The sequence below is a fragment of the Pelodiscus sinensis genome, chromosome 1 (genome assembly GCF_052426305.1).
Source record: "Pelodiscus sinensis isolate ZL-2025 chromosome 1, ASM5242630v1, whole genome shotgun sequence".
Taxonomy (NCBI): domain Eukaryota; kingdom Metazoa; phylum Chordata; order Testudines; family Trionychidae; genus Pelodiscus; species Pelodiscus sinensis.
The window spans coordinates 219,350,912-219,373,897 of record NC_143052.1 but is presented as its reverse complement, the minus strand read 5'-3'; the positions used below and the strand labels follow the sequence as shown (position 1 = coordinate 219,373,897).

Genomic DNA, 22,986 nt, shown 5'->3' with positions numbered 1-22,986 from the left:
CCCAAGGCTACAGAGATGAGTTGCCCCCCATTGAAAATGTTTTTCCCATGGTTATAATGGGCTGTATTACTGAGAAATAATGTATAGTCTTACTGAGAAAAGAGTTATGGGAAACCAAATTCTTTCTCAAAGATAGAGTATAAAAAGTACATTAGTTGCAGGATTTTCCTGATTTTGGTGCAGATAATCTTCCTAAAAGATTTAGCTTTGATCAGAGTACCTTAGGAGTGTTTTGAATTCTCGTGGTTTAGTGGTTAGCACTGGCCTTGCCATTTCTGAAGCATTCACTGAAGTGGAATGCCATTGGAGGAGGGAAGAGACATGAAAAAGATAATATTTCTGTGGTGTGCACATGGAATAGTTGTCAAAATGATTGTTCTATAAAATTTTGTAAAATGATTTCTATAGCAAGCAGTGGGTGGACTGAAGTTGCAAAATCCCACAAGTGTTTGATGTTATAATCTGTGTTTATGCAAGGCCTTTGCTCTAAAATTTACTACAGTACTGTTGATCGAAATTTTATTTCTAGGGGTGCTAGTGTAGAACACCTGCTACCATTCTAAATACATCACCATCTAACTTTACTCAGAACAGATTTATCTGGCCTGAGGGTTAAAACACTGATTGTCTCCTAAACCTTGTCTACACCACCCACTCCCACTATTTCTGTCAATGGGGGCACTGCGTCAGTGGTAACAACTGTGGAAAATTATAGGGTTGTGGTTTTTTTTGTTTTGTTTTGGTATTGACATTACCCCAAGGAGTAGATAATATGGCATGTGATTTTTGTTGTTGTTTCAAGATATATTTTATTATTTTGTTCAGGACCCAAGGTTAACAAACCCTTTCTTGCAGCTAGTGTTACGTTTGAGTTCACATGAAATGGAAAGAGGGGACACTGGTTAAGGATCAGACACAGCTCAAGATAGTCTGCTTCCTATGCAAAACTTAAGTGTGCACACGCACTGCTTAGAACCCTCCTCCCCAGCATCTCCCCAGTGCTTGCCACTCCAGTCTCTGTATCTTGAGCATCTGGGTCAAAAGGTTTACATGGCAGACTCCAGCCTGGGGCTTCTGAGGCTACTGCACCCTGTTGTTGGCCCCTGTGGGATAGGAAATGTTGGTGGACTGAGCCAGGCGCTTCCCAATGGCTCTTTGTGGGTGGGTTTGCACCTGCTCCCAAGGGCTCAAGAAAGGAGCAGTTCTCCAGCTCAGTACTCCTGAACAATGAGCCACTCAACCAGAGTGGGATCCAGGCACCAGCAGGGGTGCACAGCCGATAAGGCGCCAGTTAACGAACAGCATGCTCCCCCAGAAATGAAGCCAACCACATGGGCAGGGGGGGCTAATCTCACTTGCATAGTGGGCTCCTTCCCACTGGAAAGAGTGAAGTTCTCTGCAGCCTGGCCCTGCACCTTGGTTTCTGCATTGCCAGTTCCCTGCTTGGCCCCCCATACCAGCCCATCCCCCTCCAACCCCAGCCCACATGCCCCCCAGAAACCTGTGCACTCCTTAGTCTGTCTGCCCCTCCTGCATCTTTCCATATGACCTCTACATTATTATAGGCTCACATATTATAAGATGATAGCACCTCTAGACATGGACATGGTGGTGTTGAAATAGTGGTTCTGGCTGAGGCGGAAATCAGCGCTGCCTGGGCAGCGTGGCCTGTGGGGGCCAGGCGCAGAGCAGCAGGTACAAGCTGGGTGTTGACATGGAATCAAGCAGCTTGTGCCACTGAGTGTCTGAGCTCTGGCTGTTTGCTTATCTGCAGTTGGGGTAGGCAGGAGTGGTTCCTTGGCAGCCCAGCTGGGGGACACTTTCTGCTCCTCAGAGCCCTGATGTTAACTGTTCCTCCCCAGGTCAGCTCCTGTCAGCATCATCTGCCACCACTTCTAGAGGGAACCTGGACATCTTTCACTCATCAAAATCGTTTTGCCCTTAGGCAACTGCTCAGTCTGCTATAGCGAAGGTGGCCTGTGTTAAAGATACTGCACAGAAGCGTCATTTAATCAATACACTAGGAATGATTCTTCTACCTTTTAAGGGTCAGTTTACCCTCAGATAACTCTTTCATCCCTAACTCCTACCTGTAGTCGACTAACACTGTCCCTATTGTCATTACCTGAACAAAGCTCTCCAGCATAATACTCTCTCTTCAAGCAAACCAAAGTTCTTTCTTCAACTGAATGACAAAGCTCAAACCCAGCAGCAGTTGATAAAAGGACTGTAAGTTCAGATACTGAACTGAGTTAATGCTGTGCTTTGCAATAAATCAGTTCTATGTGGAGCTACTTTTTCACTCTTATTTTCTGGTTATTAAACTACTTAATAGTGTACATAGGACTTAACTTTGCTGTTTCCTTGGTAACTGTTAGATATATCTTCCCATTTCTCTATGTAGAAGAAAGTCTTATAGAGCAACCAGTTTGCACTGTAAGTGCTATTTTTAGCTCCTCCTGTATCTTTGGATAGAAAAAAACGGTTTGGATCTGAAAACTGCCTGTTTTCTCCTAAAGGCAAAGGAGGGTTTGTTTGAAAAGTCTGGTGGAAAAACTGGAGTCAGGACACCTCATTTGGTGCAAGGGTAGTCAGGATTTTGGCCATTACTTAATGTTTGAGTTCCTGTACTTTAAAAAATGGCTTTGTTATCACTCATTCAAACTTAGCATCTAATTTTCAAGATTTATCTTGTGCATGCACTCTATATGGAGAAATTGCATTGTAATTAAGCTATTACAATAATTGTTGTCTTTGATCTTGACCCTCTTAACCTGTGGTGTCCAATCAGTTCTGAAGCACTATAGTGGCTACTGCTATAGTGAACTAGCCACACTCAGTTGGCCAAGTAGCCACATTGTTCAAGCCAGCTAGCCACACTCAACTGGCCAAATAGCCACATGTGGCTAGTGACTAGTGTGTTGGACACCATGGCTCTAAACAAACACATGGGGAAGTAATTTTATCCATGGGAATAATCCCAATAATAGTCAAGATATAGTGCTTAGTTAAACTATTGGAATTTATAATTGTAATAGTTAAGGTAAATATTTAAGGTTTGTGGTAGCTCCATTTGTGTAGGCCTCCATAGTTACAATAGGCATGGAACTGGACATAAATGCTATCTTTTCTCTAGAAATAGGCAGCCAGTTGATGTGAAATTATATGCACAATTAGTTATCATGGCCTTCAAACTTTCTATGTAATTTTTACTCGCTGGGTACTACCAATCTGTCACCCCCTTATCTTTATGCACACAGCATTCACAGCCAGTAGCGTTGGTGAGTGGAATAACCAGGTGCACACAGAAGAGTGAAAGAGGCCAACCCTAGATGCTTCATAACCAATGTGTTAATTTAGAAAATTGTGTGGTGACTGACTCATATGAAAACCATAATATTCTTCAGATATATTGATTTCTCTCTCTCTTCCTTGGTAAACAAGGGCTTGACTAAACTTGGAAACTTACCAAAATATCAATTTTCCTCACAGAATTATTTCTAAATATAGAGACTATTTAGTTAATGGATTAACGGAGATTAACAGTTGGAGTGATTTGTGATCTACGCTCTATGCATGTACAAATGTCTGCATAAATGTGGATGCATTGTCCATCTGGAGAGTGCGGTGTCTGCTCTGTACTGGGAGAATGAGAAGGAAAGATAATGAAATTGAAAGGATCGGTTTAGAGAGTGGGTGGTGTAGATAGTTTGGAGTTATGGTAGTACTAGTGAAGGGAGAATCATGGTATTACTGCATCAGATATGGAGAGTGTGATGTGAAGTGGGAAGTTCGAGTAGTGATTTGTTTGTGGAAAGTGAGAGGCAAAATATTTGTGTTAATAATAATAATAATAATAATAAGAAGAAGAAGGGAATTGCAAGAGTGGTAAGTGGTGGTTTGGAGGGTGTGTAGCTCCCATTCAAGAGCCATATTGTTATGTTTTGAAAAACTACTGGGTAATGATGAATAGGAAGCTTTTCCTGATAAGTGGCGGGGTCTAACCTATTCCCCACAATATTGAAACTTGAAACTATATTTGTGAAGCTGGCCATCCAGATATTATATGAATATGATTCAGTGCTGTGCTGTCCTTCAGAGTCTGCTGACAAATAGCTCTGGTGCCTCTATTGCTGTTCATAAATTTGCCAAGCAGCAACATAATGAGAGTAATTAGAGACCAGTCACTTACATTGGTACTGTTCATTATCCCGTGGGCAAGACTGATGGATGTAAGACTCCAGTCAGTTTCATGTAGCTTTGTTTATTAGGAAAACAGCAATGGCAGGTTTTGGAGTTAATAACAGGGAAAGAAAAACACAAAATGGAGGTGGTAGGAAAAGAGTAAGGTAGTGGAGACTTGTTCCACATCCCAGCAGCTGGGAGCTATGGGAGAAGCTGAGGAATAGGGTATGTTTACACTGCAGTAACATACCTGTGGCATGGCTTAGGCTTGCTCAGGTCAGTTGGGCTCACTGCTCTTCGGCTGTAGGCTAAATATATCAGTGTAGCTGTTTGGGCTCAGGGTGGAGTCTGAGTGCTGAAACCCTGTGATGGTGGTTTCAGAGAGGTCTCAGAGTCTAGGTACCAGCCAGCATGAACCTGAATGTCTATGCTGCAATTTTAAGCCCCTTAGCCTGAGATCCATGAGTCTGAGTCAATTGAACTGGGCTCAGGACAGTGTATGTTTTATTGCAGTATAGAATAGATGTATCCATAGATGTGTCCCTGCCCCTTACAGAAACCTGGAAGCTCTGGATAGGGGTAAAGAAACCAAGTTTCTGATCTTTCAACAGCTTTGGTGCTAGAAAGAAGAGCTTCAGATTTACAGACATCTGTCTTAAGGTTTTATACTACCACCAATCACTGTAATAGCTAGATACCCTCCCATTAAACTTGTCTGACACTAGCCAAGTCCCTGGTGGATTTCCAGGAGTCATCTTTTAAAATTCAAGCCTGCTGCATGCAGGATAGCAACCTGGCATAAATTCCAGCATTCACCCTGTGATGTGCCTAAGGCTGTGTTTAGACTACCCCTCTCTATCGACAGAGAGATGCAGATTAGGCACGTCGAAATTGCTAATGAAGCAGGGATTTAAATATCCTGCACTTCATTAGCATAAACATGGCTGCTGCTTTTTTTCAAAATGGCGTTTTTTCGAAAAAAACGGCAGTCTAGACGCGGAACTGTCGAAAAATAAATCCTTTTTCAAAAGATCCTGTAAACCTCATTTTTTGAGGAATACAGGATCTTTCACTAAAGGGTTTATTTTTCAACAGATCCGCGTCTAGACTGATGTTTTTTGCGAAAAAGCTCCATTTAAAAAAAAAGAAGAGGCGGCCATGTTTATGCTAATGAAGGGCAGGATATTTAAATCCCGCTTCATTAGCAATTTCGACGTGCCTAATTTGCATCTCTCTGTCGACAGAGAGGTGTAGTCTAGACACAGCCACACAGCCTAAGGATGCTCTTCTTTCTGTGGTTCATGGAGATCACTGGTAGAATCTCTTTTGCCTTTCACATTTACCTCTGCCTAGTTAAGTATCGGAGGGTATGTCTACACTACCACCCTAGTTCGAACTAGGGTGGTAATGTAGGCAACCGGAGTTGCAAATGAAGCCCCGGATTTGAATTTCCCGGGCCTCATTTGCATCTCGCTGGGTGCCCCGCGGCTACACGTGGCACGGACTAGGTAGTTCGGACTAGGATTCCTATTCCGAACTACCATTACTCCTCGTGAAACGTACCGTTACTCCTCGTGAAGCCTAGTCCGAACTACCTAGTCCATGCCGCGTGTAGCCGCACGGCACGGAGTCCACACTAGCGAACATTTAAAAATGGCGGCGCCCGGCTTTATGCAAATGAAGCCTGGGAAATTCAAATCCTGGGCTTCATTTGCAACTCTGGTTGCCTACATTACCACCCTAGTTCGAACCAGGGTGGTAGTGTAGACATACCCAGAGAGATAGCTGTGTTAGTCCGTATCTAAAAAAATAACGAGGAGTCCTGTGCCATCTTAGAGACTAACAGGTTTATTAGGGCATAAGCTTTTGTGGGTAAAACCCACTTCATCAGATAACTTGGAGTGGAGTTTACAGAGACATGGGTATATATAAGGACAACAAAGAAAGAGGGTATTTGTGTAAATCATTTTCCCAAGCCCTTTATGTAATTAGATTGCGTGAGGGGGTCCAAACTTGGAACCTGGTGGGCTGATAAAGCATCTGGGAAAGCTGAAATTGTACTCCAAGCAGTAGCACAGCTCCAGTTTGTGTCTCAGGGATTTCTTTATTTATAATGATTCAAAACAAAGCGAGTCAATGCAATTTCACTGCTCCTGTCTTGTCTTGTTCCTTCTCTCCGGGGCTTCATGGTTCTTACAGCCATCTGCTTCTGGCCCCCACTCACTTTAGATGTTCTTCTCCAGCTTGCAGGCTGGTGGGGAGAACCAAGTGTCATAATAATGGCTGCCCTGGGCTGCAGGCATACACCTCAAGACCCAGTGTCCTGTTACTGTCGTTTGAGGCTGAACTTGGGATGTTAAATTTAGATTAATCAACTAATCAAATAGCCAATGGAATTAGGATCAACCATTCAAATAATTGATAAGGGAGCCTCTACCTTTGAACTGTAGCAAGAGCCCTGCCAGCTCTTGCTACATTTCATAGGCGGAAGCACCAGGAGGAACAGGGGCCAGCAGGGGACTGCTTGAGTCCCCCTGCTCACCCTTTGCTCCCTGTGGCGCTTCTGCTTTTGAAATGTAGCTAGAGCCCTGCTCTCGCTGCATTTCAAAGGTGGAAGTGCTGCTAGTTCCCCGCTACTCTCCCTTCCCCTCCCCCGCCCCCGCCGCCTCTCTCTGATAGAAGCAGCAAGGGGGGCGGGGAAGCGACTAGTTGAGTCACTAGTCGACTAGTCGCTTACATCATTAGTCTGAACAGGTTTATAGTTGGCAGAGATAAGGTTGTTCTTCAGATATTTAGTGGGATATTTTATATGCATATTTAAGCAGTAAATGAAGATATCTGAATATTTATCTTACTTCTCTGGAAACCTTTTCAGTACATTTAAATGTTCAGTTTTTTTTTAAACTGTGACTTTTCTTGGCATGTTTATTTTTCAGTTTCAATGTTAATTAGCAACCTTTATTAAAAGATGAAGATTTTTATCTGTCAGTTAAATGTAGGTTATATTATCTGTTTATTTTTTCACTATTTTTATTGTAAGTACTTTTTGCAATGACTATATCTCATATCATGTGAGTTGTTTCTACTGTTTACAGAAAAATGTGTCAGTAATAAAACATATGATTATCCTTATGCTCAAGGGAGGTAATTTAAATCTGCAAAATATTGTGTTGCATTGGAGGATAATTCAAAGGCTATGAATTCATCTTTTGAGAGGACATGGCACTTTGTTCAATTAAAGATTTGGCTATATGCATCAATAAAAAGGTTTTACCTTGTGTTTTATTATCTGCTATATGATGGTGTTATATTTTATCCCGTGTCTTATATTATAAAGACGTATGTCTATAGTGGCAACATTATTATTGCCCTCATATGTGATCATAAATCTCTGGTCTTGCAAAGGCTGGTGAATTATTGAATCCTTATATTCTAGGCTGTCATGAACTTGTAGAATGGTCAATGAATAAAGGTTTAACTTTCCAAAATATGTTAAAAAATTACCTTAACACTTAGCTATATTGCTGGGGTGACCAGATGTTTTTAAAGGAATAGTTGCATATTTAAGCACCCCTAACTGTGTCCCAACTCTTTCTTAAAAATGGGCAAATTGTCCTATATTTTCTGTCCCCGCCATCAATACTAGTGGCTCCTGCTGCTGCCTGGTTCTCTGCTTGCCAGTTGCTCACCCACCCACCAATGGTGAATGTGTGTGTGTGTTTTAGGGGGGGGATGTCCAGTGACTAATGATGGGAGGAGGTGTGCAAGGCTGGGGAGGGAAGAGTGCCCAGGGCTGTCCGCTTCTCCTGCTGGTCCATCAGTGTAGCCCCCTCCTTGTACTGGCTCTTGGCCAGCAGGGCTCTGCCCCCCCCTCCCATTCCGTTTCTGGCCAACACTAGTTGCAAGCTGCAGTGGCTCTGCTGCCCAGTCATCAGCCCTTTATGTGCTCTTCCCCCCCCTGTCCTCTCCCTGCTTTGCCCCTTCACTCCCTCCAACCCTGCTGCTCTTCCCCATTAGAACACGTCTCACTCCCAGTGTTGTGTAGAGAAATAGCTTTCAGCTCACCAACAGACTGGCTGGCAGTCTTATTCCTTCTCCCACTGCCTCTGGCTGTGCCAGCATCCTGGGAGAGCCTGAGACTCTCAGGCTTAGGATACTGGCCAGGAGGAACCAAGCTCTGCATGTACCGAAGCTCCAAACAGCACTGGGCATGGGGAAGCCTTTCTGCTCCTCAGCTAAGCTCTGCCTGGGTGTGTGTGTGTGGGGGGGAGGGATGTGATTTCCAGCCTGTTCAAGCCCCAAACCTGCAGGCGCCACAGCCTTCAAACCCCCTCTCAGCCCTAAGTCCTGCTCCCAGTGAGCACAAGGCTACTCCATCCCTTAAGTACCCTTCCCTGCTGATCCACCGCTCTGGCCAGGTTGGCTGAATCCCATGTACTAGGTTGCCTGGTCCCTGGTGCACAAGGCATCCTTAAGTCTTAACCCTTCTTGTCCAGGCTATAGCCAGGGGATAGAAAGTAGCTGAGTTATATTGGTGGCCAGCAGCATCTTGGAGATGTTAGCTGCTTTTTAACAGTGTGCAGGCAGAAAGGGACAGGCTGTTTCCAGCCAGTGGGGAGAGAAAAGACGTGCTCTGAACAGACATAGGTCAGGTCATCCCCCTCCACCTCCCGCTGCTGGAAGCAACTCCAATCCCTTCTCTCCCACACTGGCCCCATTCTGATGTGAATCCTGGCAGAAATTTGGGAAGGAGGCCATGTGAACCTGGGTTGCCCCTCCCTGTGTTGCTTCGAGAAGATGCAGCGCCAGGTACAAGGAAAGATGGATTCATCATGGAAGTCCAGCCATGCATGGTGAGTGGAGAGTGTGAGAGAAGGGTAGGGGAGTCTGTGTGTGGACAAGTAGGGTGTGTGTTTCTCCCCTCCCTGTGTGAACCTGAAAGCCTCAAAGACAAGAAGGTAAATAAAAATAACGCAATTATGCAGTATTTCTTTTAATGGGAGCATGGTCAACTTGATGTTAATTTGAACATTTGTACTGCATAGTTCTGAGTGCTGTTGAACTTGCTTAAATATGAATAATGTTACCATGTGTCCTGAATTCAACATAGGGAAATATGCTCACCCTAGATAAAGTACAAGAAGATCTGAGGGTGAATTAATGCAGTGTACTTTCACTGTTTCTAAGGATTTAACAAAAATCTTATCTAGAGTTTCAATATTCAGTCATAATCATTTCATGATTTTTGTTAATCATTGTATAAGGAGTTAGAGTGATAGTTCTGAAATAGTGTTGTCACCTTTCTAATGGCTGATAAATGGACCTCTGAGGTATAACCCCTAATCCTCTTCCCTTGAGGCCCCGCCTCTGCTCTGCCTCTTCTCCTGAAGAACCTGCCCCTGTTCTCTCTCTTACCCCATATATATAAAAAACTCTTATAAAATGGTATCTGGAGACTCAAGACAAAACCTGGAAAACCAGATGGGTGGCAACCTTATCCTGAAAACAGAAATATTTTGTTTTCAGATGAAATAGAGGATGTGCAGGAGCCAAGTAAATTTCCACCTGCCTTCCGGCTAACCTGCTGTTCTAGGAGGATGAGAAGGGAGCTCAGTTTCCCTTCTCATGCAAATCTTGGCTTCTCTATTTTTAAAAAATGTACAGAGTCATGAACTGTGATATGGCTTTTGTGTAGACACTTGCAATTATCCCCAAAGAACAGGACAGACACACCATTTCATTCTTTATAGACAAACTGAAATTATGCGAGATGAACTAAGAACCCTGAGATAAACAGTTCTTCGATCACCTGAGCCAGGGGTTCCCAATCTTTTTGATACTGGGGACCAGTAAATCCATTCACAAGCTTTTGGGGGACCAGTAACATTTATTTGCATATTCATTAAGCAAATGATGAATACGCAAATGAATTGTTTCTGGTCCTCCCAAAGCCCACAGTGCCAACTTTAGCAAAGCTTTTGATACGGTCTCTCACAATATTCTTGCCAGCAAGTTAATGGAATATGGATTGGATAAATAGGCTGTAAGATGGATAGAAAGCTGGCTAGACCAGGGTTTCCCAAACTTTATATAGTTGGAACCCGTTTTTTTCAGTACCTTTTTTTGCAGCCCAAAAATATAAATGCATATAAAAAAAAGAATGAAAAATGAATACGTTTTCACTGTTTATTATTTATTCACAATAATAATAGTACATAATAATATAAATCTTGATATAAAATACTTAAGTACCTCACTTATTGTTATCTTAATTACAATTTAACCAGTAGGATTTTAACAGTTGTAAAGTTTATTTATAATTGAATGAGTTGAATATAAGTCATTTATTATGTGTGCATTTTATAGCTTTTAAATAACTAAAAGGAGAACTAATGGTAAGGGTGATTTTGCTTTGCATCACATAGCAACTTTATGTCAGGAGCAAAAGAAGAAAATTTTGTCCTCAAATCTGGTTCGACATTCAATCTATTTCTATATTTATTTTTGAAGAAAGCCATAGACGAGAAACTAGTTTCACACTTACACGTCGTGACGAAAGGCATTAAGAATTTGACCACTTTCCTCAGATAAATGTGAATATTCATTTCTACAGCTCAACCAAAAATCAATCAAGGATAGTTTATCAAAGTTCTCTTTTAAGGCAGAGTCACAGGAAAGTTCAATTAATCAATCCACTTCTGATGCATTCAATTGTAATATTTATTCATTTTCAGTGTCAACAGTAAACAGGTTCCTAATCTACATTTTACTGGCATCAGTTTGAGGAAAATATTCCTTTAAGCTTGATGTTAGCCCCAAGAGATGTTGTGGGGGTCTGAGTGGGGGAGAAGAGACAGGGACCAATACCTGGGGATCCTGTAGCTGCACGCCAAGGCCCAGGAAGTGCATGGGCTGCTCCCCTGTCCCCCAAACAGTGGTGTGGTACCTGAAACTCTGGTCCATTGCACACCTGATGCCTTCCTGCATGGGGGAAGTGAGACTCCCAGACCGTGCCAGCAACAAATGCTCAGGCAGCGTGCGCCTTGCCCCTCCGCTCCCCATGGCAGCGCACTGACCGAGCAGCTGGAGCCGGGGACTTTATTCCCCTGCTGCCTTCCTGCTTGGGGTGGAGGGGGAGTCCCGGACCGCACCAACTCCAACCGCTTGGGCAGTGCGCGCCTTGTTCCTCCGTTCCCCATGACAGCGCAGTCCCGGACTCCCACCCCCTCCCCTGCGCGCAGGAAGGCAGCAGGGGAACAGAGTCCCCAGGGTACGATGGACCTGCGTTTTAGGTATTGCTGGCTGTTGGGGCAGGGGGGAGAGAAGCCCATGCACTTTTGGGACCTGGCGTGCAGCTGCAGAACTGCCCCCCAACCCCACAGAGCCCTACCTGTCTGGCGGGTTGATCCCCCCCCCCCCCCCGGGTCTAATCGTGGCCGCTTTATCAGCTGGCTCCGGGTGTTCTGCATCGGTGTGCACGGCGCCCGGCCTTCTCCCTGGATCCTAGCACCCGCCGGATTTATCCCCGCCGCCCAGGAGCATGCTCGGCAAAGATGCCATGGCAGCAGGTTCGCTGCCAAGAATTTTTCAACAGAAAATTGGGTCATTGATTTGAGCAAAATTTTTCATGGAAAGTATCCACTTTTCTCAAATTTTCAAATTTTTGTTGGAAAGAGAAAAGAGTTTTTGACTCAAATCTTTGCTTTTTTTTTTTTTTTTAAACAAAGATTTTTTTTCCATGGAAAAAATATCCAGTTTTCCAACAGCCTCTGTTGCATATGTATGATTTTACAGTGTGTTGGTATAACATTATTTGTGATGTTTAAAAACACACCTTCCTTGTGTACAGTACACATACCTTAAAAAGGGACGTAGGGTGATTGCATCATAAAAAGTACTCTCTCTTCTTTGTAATGTTCAGTGCATTGTTGGGGTGTGCTTCTGGAAAAGAAGTAGGGAAAAGCAAGTAAGTTAATGTGCTGTTTTACAAATCTTATTTGCACCGAGTGAATCTGGATCAAGTATTCAGGAACAGCTGATTTTTATGTAAAGATTAGCTTATAGGGTTACCTTGGTGAGTCTCTGCGTGTCTATGTCTCAGGCATGGTGGAATAAGTATAGTTTGGTCAGAAACTGTTGTAATCTGTGCAACTTCTTTTAAAAACATGTTAAGGATTAGTATATTTTGTTCTTTGTTCTAAGTCATTCCCTTTGTCTTCAGATCTCCTCTGGGACTTCCTTTTTCCACAGTAACCTGTAGTAATATATACTCATTTCACTAAACTTACACATGATGGAGTACCCCCTTGATGTACCCCCTTCCTCTTTTTTCCATGTCCTCTGAGAAACTAGCTTTCTGTTTAGTATAAACAGTTTGTTTTTTTTACATTTTACCTCACTGAGGCTAAGAAGCACACATATGTGCGTGCACACGCACATTCAAGCCCACACACATGGGGAGAGGGTGAGAGCGCTTTCAAAGGATTATTGTACCTTACTTGTCCAGTGTGAAAAAGTTATGGCTTAAAAATCTCATTATTTTCAGCTTTATAATATGAACCAATGCTCTGACCCTGTAACTAATTTAAATAACAGACATTCCCTATGTTTCTGGTTATATGGGTTGTCTTGGTTATGCCTTCTAAGTATTGGCAGACTTCTAGTATCTGAACTGGCAAAGGATATTTTATGGATATTACTGCAGTTATACTTTGCATGATTACATATTTCTGAAAACACAGAAAATAAGAGACTCTTAAGGGATTGTTTTCTTATTTTGCCAGTTTCCAAGCTAGAAATAGATGTTTTGTGGCAGCATTAATTAACTTACGATAATTTATTATAATCTTTGAACAATGTGGGTTATTTAATCACTTAGAGCACGTCTACATAGCAGGGCTAAAGCTGAAATAAGATACGCAACTTGAGCTATGTCAATTGCATAGTTTAAGTTGAAATAGCTTATTTCAGCTTTTGGTGCTCTCTACACAGCAGTAAATCCAAGAAAGAGCACTCTTCCTCTGCCTTCCCTTACTCCTTGTAAAATGAGGGTTACAGGAGTCGGAGTAAGAAGTCCTCCAGCTCGACTTTATGTCAAAATAACTGCTTGTAGTGTAGACGCAAACTATGTTATTCCGGAATAATGTCAGTTATTCCAAAGTAACATTGCTGTGTAGACGTACCCTCAATCAAGAAGCATAAACATTTTGTAAACCCCAAGGAATGTTGAGGCAGACAGCTTTTCTGTTCTTTCAAATAGTAAATATTCTGAAGTGTCAAATGTTAGGCAATAAAAAGGTTGACATATTTATCGACTGCCTTTGATAAATATAAATACTGTAAAAAACACAACCCAAACAATTCCTCTGTGGTAAATATTTTTAAAAAGAACTCTTCCCTGAATTGTTATGTAATATGAATTGCTGCTTTATTTTCATTTAGTTGTATAAATACTTATAAAGAATTACTTGTCAGGAGATACAAATAAGTATATAATAAAAAATATGCCAAGCGTCTAGATGCTTATCCAATTGTCAAATTTCAGGTATGTTTAATAAAGAAGATAAGTCTCTGTGCAGTAATTATAGAGCAAAAAAGAGTAGGAAAGAGTATGCTTTGCTTCTTGCTGAGAGCTTGATACAGAAAAATTACAAGGTCAGTCTTTTGGAAGTTAATATTCTACTTTACAACTGATACCGACTATCACATGTGCTTATTACATTTTTCCACTTGGTAACTTTCTGGTCTCTGGTAGACATATATATGGCAGTTTGATGCCAAGGCTTTGTTGTAATGCAATGTTCTGAAAAGCAGTGGAGGTGGTGGTATGGATAGTTGGCAAGGATGGCAATATGAAAGTGAGAGTTGCAGATGTTTAATGAGTACAGAATCATTGCCATAGCGAATGACTCCCTTGTTCATCAAATCTGAGTATCCTGTCTCTGCTAGTGGCCATTACTTCAGAGGAAATGCAAAGATTTAATAGTGTAGTGCAGGGCTTCCCAAACTTTTTGACATGGGGACCAGTAAATCCATTCACGAGCTTTTGTAGGATTGGGAACATTCATTTGCATATTTGCATAGTCATTAAGCAAACCATGAATATTCAAATACGTTGTTTCTGGTCCTCCCAAAGCCCACAGTGCCAGATATAGCAAAGCTTTTGATATGGTCACCCACAATATTCTTGCCAGCAAATTAAGGGAATATGGATTGGATAAATGGACTGTAAGGTGGATAGAAAGCTGGCTAGAGCAGGGTTTCCCAAACTTTTTACTTTAGTTGGAACCCGTTTTTTTTTTCAGTACTGTTTTTTGCAGCCCAAAAATATAAACACATATAAAATAAGAATGAAAAATGAATAAATTTTCCGTGTTTCACCTGGCTGCATCCTCTGCCTAGCCTGGGCCAGGGCTTGGGGCACTCCAGGAGGCAGGAGCAGATTGGGGGTAGGATATCTGGCTAGGAGGGAGGGTGCAAGGAGGAGTAGGTTGCCAGGTGTCCTGTTTTGTACCGGACAGTCTGGTATTTGAGGATTCTGTCTGTGAAACAAATTGAGAAAATACCGGACATTTTATAAGTCCGGTATTTTTCTAATTAGGTAAGTTTTATTATTATTAGGTGTATCAGTCCATAGCTGCGAACTGCCTGGCTGGTAGATGTGTTCATGCTGCACGAGTGTGTCTACCAGCCAAGCAGTTCGCAACTACTCGAGGGAAGGTATGGGGAGGGGGACCAAAATGGAATCCCCGGGCCCAGACTCACTCGTATGCCTGGGTCAGTCTCACTTCCCGCCAGCCGATTCGCTCCCTCCTCCCTCCCCGCTTCTCCTCCCGATCTCCCCTGGCTAACCTTGCTACCCCTGTCCAGTCCTGCTTCCAGCAGCTGGTTCTCTCATCCTCCTCACGATCTCCCCCAGCCAACCCCTCTCCCCTGCCCTGCTGCTCCCATCTAGCCCTGCTTCTGGAGGCTGGTTCTCCTGCCTTCCTCCTCCCGATCTCCCCCAGCCAGCCTCCCCCACTCCCTGTCCAGCCCTGCTTCCACCGTCTGCCCGCCCCAATCTCCACCGGACAGCCCCACTGTCCCCAACCCTGCTTCCTGGCGGCCGGTTCCCTCCCCCCTCCCGCCCCGCCCTGCTTCCCTCCCGGCAGCCACGCTGAGGCCCGGTATTTTTTTCCAGGCCGCGGCCCATAGTTTGGGAAATGCTGGTGTAGTGTGTGAAGAGGGAAAGAGGAAGAAAGTGCCTTCCTTCCTTTTATAGATACTACGCTTACGGTTTGAAGCAAGACACTTTTCCATGCTTACTTAGCATGAATAGCTACATGTCATTAATGGTAAGTTATTCAGTTCTTTTAATAATTCATCTCCACCTCATGACCTCCTGTACTGTTGCTTTACATAGGCTATGTGTACACTGTGGGAAGTATTTCCTTTTTCATTTGTTTTAAACTCACCAGCCATTAATGTCATTGAGCTGATCTCTTGTTTTCAGATTATATTATAGTTCCCAGAAAATGAACTAATCTCTGTGTGGGATGTTGAAATGTTTCTTACACAGGAATAAATAAAACAGTGTTAGTCAATTCAGTTTTAAAAATGACTCATTCACTGACATAACCGTTGGCAGCCTAATTAAATACATGGTACCTGTCTTTATTGACTCTGGAGTTGCTCCTATTAATGTTGCATCAACCAAAACCAGCTTGTGTTTACCAAATAATATTAGTTTTAACTGAAGGAGTCTTTTCTCCCCAGCATTCTTGTTTCAGTTGTTTAAGCTTACCTACAGGTACCTCCAAATATACATTATTACCTTCTCTTCATTGCCTCCTGATTTTCTAATGCACTTGGACTTCCTTTGAGCTCTATTTTATCTGTCCTTAATTTCTTTTTCACTTGAGAAGATTTATTCTTTCAAATCGCCCATTTCAATAATGTATGTAATTGGAACAGCTGGTGAGTCAAGATTGCTCGATAATCTTGGCTATGATAGGAGTTTGTTTGGTTTATCCAAGCTTTGAAGCCATGTCCACTGGCAACCCCTTTGCATCGTAGAGAATAGTGATCCCAGCTCAGGTTCAGAGCAGGACAACAAACAAGCAGTTAGTAAAGTTGTCCATGCCCTGGTGCAGTGTGAGGCAGCAAATACCTAGTTCATAGAGCAGCCCAGGCCCTGATGTAGGGCAGGACGACAGACAACCAGTAGTTTAAGTTGGGAAACATAAACAATCAGGACTCCTCATTCTGGCGGAGATCTGACAAGTGCAGGTGGTTGGCTTGGAGTAGCAGAGGGGGGAGACTGCTACTAGGGGTTGGGTGGTGCGGGGATGTAGACCAACCTGCTCCACTGCTTCCCAGCCCAGGGCCCTAGCAGCAGCAGCAGCAGTGCAGCCTGCTGCTGGGTCAGGGGAATCCTCACTGCAACACGCTGACAGCGGCTTTGGTTCAGCCAGACTAACATCAGGTATCCTTGGGCTACTTCTCATCTCCCTCTCTGCACATATCTGGTCCTATAGCAGGCTTCTGGGGCATTGAGGGTCAACAGCTCTGGCCCAGCTACTAATTCCTGGTAGACTAGTCGACTGTCTGATAAGCATGTTTGGCAGATAGTCAACTAGTGACTCAACTAGTTGCTTCCCCCCTTGCTGCCTCTATTAGAGAGAGGCAGCATGGGGGAGGAGCAAGAGTTGGCGCTGGGGGGAGTCGGCTTAAAAGCCGGTCCTGCCCCCTCTGCATCATCTCTGGGGGATGGGGACAAGGGAGGCAGAGACTGGAGTCCGGGGGCGGGAATCAGCTGTGCTTGTGCTTTTACATGTATTAAGAGCCAGAGCTAACCCCGCTGCAGCTCTGCAGATAACCCCCCCATCAACTAATTGACGAGTCAGTGGAAATTCCATTGACAAGTTGATTAGCTGATTAAATGCCATTTAACATCCCTACAACAAATATGTATATACATGATCTGCTTTCTATGGGTATGGCTACACTGTGGTTATTTTTTCAAAAGAAGGTATGGAAATCGCACTTGCATTTGCGTATCTTCTTCCGATTCTTTTCCTGGAAGAGGTTTTTCCACTATTTGGCCCATCTACACGGAGCCAAATGTCAGAAAAATCCCCTCTTTCGAAAGCCCCTGTAAACCTCATTTTACGAGGAATGAGGTTTACAGGAGCTTTCGAAAGAGGATTTTTTTCCAACATTTGGCCCCATGTAGATGGAATGGGCCAAATATCGGAAAAACCTCTTCCGGGAAAAGAATTGGAAGGAGATATGCAAATGCGAGCGATTTTCATATCTTCTTTCGAACCCCCCAGCCCCCGCAGTGTAGCCATACCCTAAGATGACAAGCTTAGTTTGACAGTTGATTTGATTCATTTGTTGAATATGTTGCATTATAAGACTACTTGATTTTTACATACACACACCATATACCCCAGTTTATCAGACCTTCCTTTAACTGGCTCTCTGTTCACTGAGGAACCAGGACTCCACAAGTGGGCGATCTCTTCTCTTCCTGCTAGCTGGTGCTGCTGTGTCATGTTTTCCCAATTTCTGATTTATCCCTTGAGCCTTGATTATTTGAGCTGGCCGTGGTCCCAATGAGACCAAGATAAATAAGCGTCTGTTGTATATAAAAATATTGCTCTTTAAGTTAATCTCACTGTTGAATAAATAGAACATGTCATCTGTGAAGGGTCCTCGTGTTTCTTTTACTCTTGTGTACGGTCTGCATAACTTTTGACACAGTAGACACAAGTTAAGGCTTTTTTTTCATTAGGTGAATAAATGTAATAAATCACCTCCTATGGTGGGATTCTTTACATTTTGGTGTCTAGTGACTTACGTCTCATATGTGTGGTAGAAAATGCTATGAAATATGACAGATTTTTTTCAAACAATGATAATGGTGCCAGTCAACTGAATGGAAAACTCATTTGTGTAACTGTCGGTAACTGACTTGGTTTGTCGATTTCATTTAATGATTGATAAATTTACTGACCAAGAATTTCACTGTTAAATATCCTGGGAATAGTTTTCATAAGCTCTTAGTAATTTTGGGTGCCCTACTTGAGATATCATCATAAAGGGGCTTGATTTTTATTGTGGGTTTTTTTTTTTTTCAAAAAGACCTGAAAATCAGGCCCCTTAAGATAGCTCACATTAAACACCAAATCCCTAGGCAATTTTGAAAATGTTGGCCCCACATTATACATGAATTGTATGCCCTCATTTGTTACTTCAGATAATTATCAGATGTTATTTCCATTTTTGTGGCAAAGACACAACATTCCACCCTGAAAACATCTTGAAAATGTGCACCATTTTATTTATACCTCTGGTATTTAGACAGATGACTTCACTGTCTCATGTGTCCCTGTAGCAATGCTGATTGATTATAGTGACACTTTGTGGTGACAGAAGAACGGATCACCTGCAGTTTGCCCAGTTTATTTCTGAATTTATCCAGGAATCTGCTCCACTGGATAGGAACTACATAAGTATTCTGTGACTCTTCTTTCTTTCCTTCCAGCTTGAAATGCCAGCAAAGCTCTAAGAGCACTTTGTTTGGAGTGTTTTGTTTGAAGTCTCTCTGTCACTTATTTGGAAGGAATAATTTTGAACAACTCATGCACGCTGCTAGATTATCAATTAACAATAGTCACTTGGGCATCTCTGTGGAAAGCTGAATAAAAACTTCCTGTCAGTGCAGAGTGATGACCAAAACAAAGTAAATATTGCAATGTGTTACAAATGGGATAGAAACTAATTCTGAATCTGTTAAAATGCCATTATATAAATTGCTTTTATACCATCACTCTAGAATGCTGTGTTCAATCTGATCACCATATTGCCAGAAGATTTAGAAAACATAGATAGGTAACAAGTGTCAAAAACTAGAGGCATGGAAAGATTTTCATACAGTGTGAGACTGAAAAGATTAGGACTGTTCAGTTTAGAGAGGCGATAGAAAATGAATGAAATGGGGACTTCTTATTTACACATTCTAATAATGAAGAATGAGGGACAGTCAATACAATTGAAAGGAAGCATATTTAAAACTGATAGAAGGAAATAGCTTTAGGTATACCTATAACCTGTGTAACTCTTTGCCATTAGATACTAAGATAAGAGCTTAGTAGAGGTAAAAAATACATAGATCTTTGTATTGATAATGGGAATATCCATGATTAAATTGGATAGAATAAAATGCGTAAGGATATAGATCCATACATAAATCCTCATGCTTCAGGGTATAAATCAGTTCTTAATTGGAGTTAGGCAGAAACTTCCTTTGGGCAAAGATTATTTCCATCCATCATGGTTTCATTTGTGATTGGCCATGTTATATATGTTAGAAAGAGACAAAGGGGTCACAATAAAAATCCTTGAAGACATTTGCATTTTTGTTAACTACTTGATTCATTAGTTCATTATATTAATCAATGCAAGGAGTTTATAATCCAACAACTATTATCTACCTATTTAGGTTGAAGGATTTTTAATTATATATTTCTGTATACCTGAATGGTACAGCATTTTATTGTTTCATATAAACTTCAATTAAAGGTTTATAGACCGAGGTTTATAGACTGACACACTGTGATTTGTTTGTGTGTACTATCTGCCTAGACTTTGGTTACTAGTTTGGTGAAAATTAAATCGAGATTTAAAAAAATATTTGGATTTTTGTGCGGTCCTTCTTAAGTGAACAAATGGTTTAAAGTTTTGAGAATCTGAAACTGGAACTCTTAGTTGACTTTACAGAGGTTTGTCTGTTGATGGTTTAAAACAGAGAAACAAAACCTTTTGGTTAGATTTCTGCAGGATTTTTCTTACGGTAATGTACACTTGCTTTTAATTAGGGAACAGTAACAAATGGCATAACAGATGTAGTTGTTCTAAAAAATCACTCTGTCCATTCAAGGAAACGTAAATAAATTCTTGCTTCATAAACTCTTACCCATTGTTTTAGAGGAAGCTATAGATTCTTATGTCCCCTCCCTTTCCCCAGCTTTCTTAAGTGCCTAGCACTGTAATCCAATGTTGCCAGAGATGATGTATAATAGACTGGGGTAAGGATGTTAAGTAGCAGTTAATTTACTAGTCGAGTAGTCAATGGAATTTCCATCGACTAGTCTATAGGCACTTCCACATTCCTCTCGGGGGCTCTTGTCCATTTCAAAGGAGGAATGTGGGACTCCATATGCAGCCCGGGGCCAGTGGGAAGTCCCACTGACTCTGGGCTGCACGCGATGTGCCAGCTTTGAAATGTGCAAGAGTCCCCAGTGAGGGCTCTTGTGGATTTCAAAGCAGCGGCGCAGCACGGAGCCCGGACTCCCTAGCTGACCCTGGGCTCCACATGTGGCAGTGCCGCACAGCTGATCGTGGGCTCAGCTGTGTGGCGCTGCCCCTTTAAACACCACCTTGGCGTTCAAAGGGACAGCCGCCCAGGTGATCCCAACTCAGCTGTGTGTAGCTGTCCCTTTCAAACACTGAGGCGGGGAAGGGGCAGCGCTGCACAGCTGATCCCCGGCTCAGCTGTGCAGCGCTGCCCCTTTGAAGTACCCCGTGTTCCCCTCCTCCCTTTGCTGCCTCTATCTGATAAAGGCAGCGAGGGGGGCGGGCATCAACTAGTAGACTGACTAGTCAATAAGCATTTGTTTATTGGATAGTCGACTTGTCCTTAAATATCCCTAGACTGGGGCAGTTAACAGTTTCCCCAAAACAAAGCCAGACACTATATTTAGAATTTCAAATTTGATAGTGCTCCAAAGAACAGAGCTGTCATAATATTTGATAGCTTTTACCAAAATGAGTTAAGAAAGCTGCACTGCTGGAAAATACAGCTCTTAGAAAACAGACTTTGAGTGCAGCATAACATTCTAATTTGAATGCAAGCTCCTATATGGATTTGTTTTTCTTTCCTCTCTGGTTCTTTGATGCTAAAGTTGTTATAGATAAATAATCCAGGTTCATATTGCTCTAGAAGGCATTTTTAATACAAAAATCAGCCATGCAACTGGTGGATTGAAATATTATTTAATAAACCATGAATATTTAGATTTTTTTATAAACAGATTTACCCAATATGAAATTATTTTGATTTTATTGCCATTTTTGTCTGTAGAAGTAATAGTGTTTGTAATGTCAGCATGGGTTTAGGGTTTGGTGGAACAATATTAAAATTAGCATTAGTCCAGATGTAAAATATGAACTAAGACTGAGGCTGTCTACACTACTGAGCATTTCCGGGATACCAAGGAACAGTTTCTGAAAAAGCTAATAAAAGAAAGTTCTTCTTCACACAGCATGTAGTCAACCTGTGGAACTCCTTGCCAGAGGAGGCTGTGAAGGCTAGGACTATAGCAGAGTTTAAAGAGAAGCTAGATAATTTCATGGAGGTTTCCCTGGCCTCTGTCAGAGGCTGGAGAAGGATGGCAGGAGACAAATCGCTTGATCGTTGTCTTCGGTCCACCCTCTCTGGGGCAGCTGGTGCTGGTCACTGTCGGCAGACAGGATACTGGGCTAGATGGACCTTTGGTCTGATCCAGTACAGCTGTTCTTATCCCTGTAGTCCTCATTGTATGAGGAATGTTCTGAACGAGAAGGTTTTTCTGAAATTTGGCCCTGTGTAGATGGGCCAAATTTCAGAAAAGCCTCTTTTTAAAAAAACCTGGAAAAAGATATAACTTTGCAGTCTAGACATAGCCTAAATGTCCAGTTTGAAAGTACATGCAGATAGCTATTTTATACAGCGTTGAGATTAGAAATGTGACTTGCATGACTATTTGGTGCTAGGGTCTTGGAGAAGAGTTGATAGATTTCTTTCACTGCTAAAGACTGTTCAGCAGGATTTTTTTAAAGTCAGCTTATGAACCAGTATATACGGTACTCATATGCCCGTCATGGGGTGGGCACCACCAATCTGTTCCCTCATGGCCAAGGCTGCCTTTGCAATCTCCCATCCCTGGTTTTCCATCTTCAGGGCTTCTTAAAGAAACTCCACAGTTTTTCTCATTAAGTCACTGCCCTTCTTTGGGTCTGTTTTTTTTATTTACAAAGTTCCAGAAAGCAAACACAATCAAAAAGGAATTTCCATAATCACTCAGAGTCCCCCCAAATCTGTCTGAGGGCATGGCTTTTACCTCAAAGCCTGGAGTATGAGGAAAAATTTCCTTCACAGAACCTCTCTTATCAGCCTATAGGTGCTTTGCCCAAACTGATTCCCTTGCAGCTTATGCATTCTGTTCCTTTATAAGGAACTAGCTGCTTGAGGTGTCTTCCTGTGCCAGGTGTCCCTGGTTGGCTCATTTAGCAAGTGTGCTTCAGGCATCAGGTCTCTGCAGGCAGCTCCCACATTCCCTTGCTCTTTCCCCATTCCATTAAATTGCGAGTTCTTTTACTAGAAACACTTAAAACCCATCTGTCAAGTACTCTATTTAAAACCCAGCAACCAATTTACCTTCATAAAACACCATGAGAAGTGTTCTGTGGGTTATAAATATTTATTCTTCCTGCTGTTTCTTCACTTTGTCATAGAATGTTTTAAAACAAAAACTGTTAGCCACTCTGTCTGTCTGTCTAGGGTAGGCTCTGTACTGTTACTGTGTTTTTGCTAAAACGGTGGAGTCAGCACAAATTAACAAACCTTAGGGGTGAAGATGTGAGAATGATATCAAGAAGACTGATACACAATCATGGAAGTCAAGCATGTAAAGTCAGAATGGCTTGGGCTCTTAGACGCACGGGTGTGTGAAGAGTAAGAGGGAATGAGATTAGTGTTTGCCAGAGGGAAAAGGA

The 22,986-nt window shown here is 42.4% G+C and overlaps 1 protein-coding gene across 1 annotated transcript in view; it reads left to right on the top strand.

The window, feature by feature from the left end:
- Positions 1-22,986, top strand: part of FRMPD4 (FERM and PDZ domain containing 4) — a 440,511-nt gene that overhangs the window by 1,352 nt on the left and 416,173 nt on the right. The gene's annotated exons all lie outside the window — the stretch shown is intronic.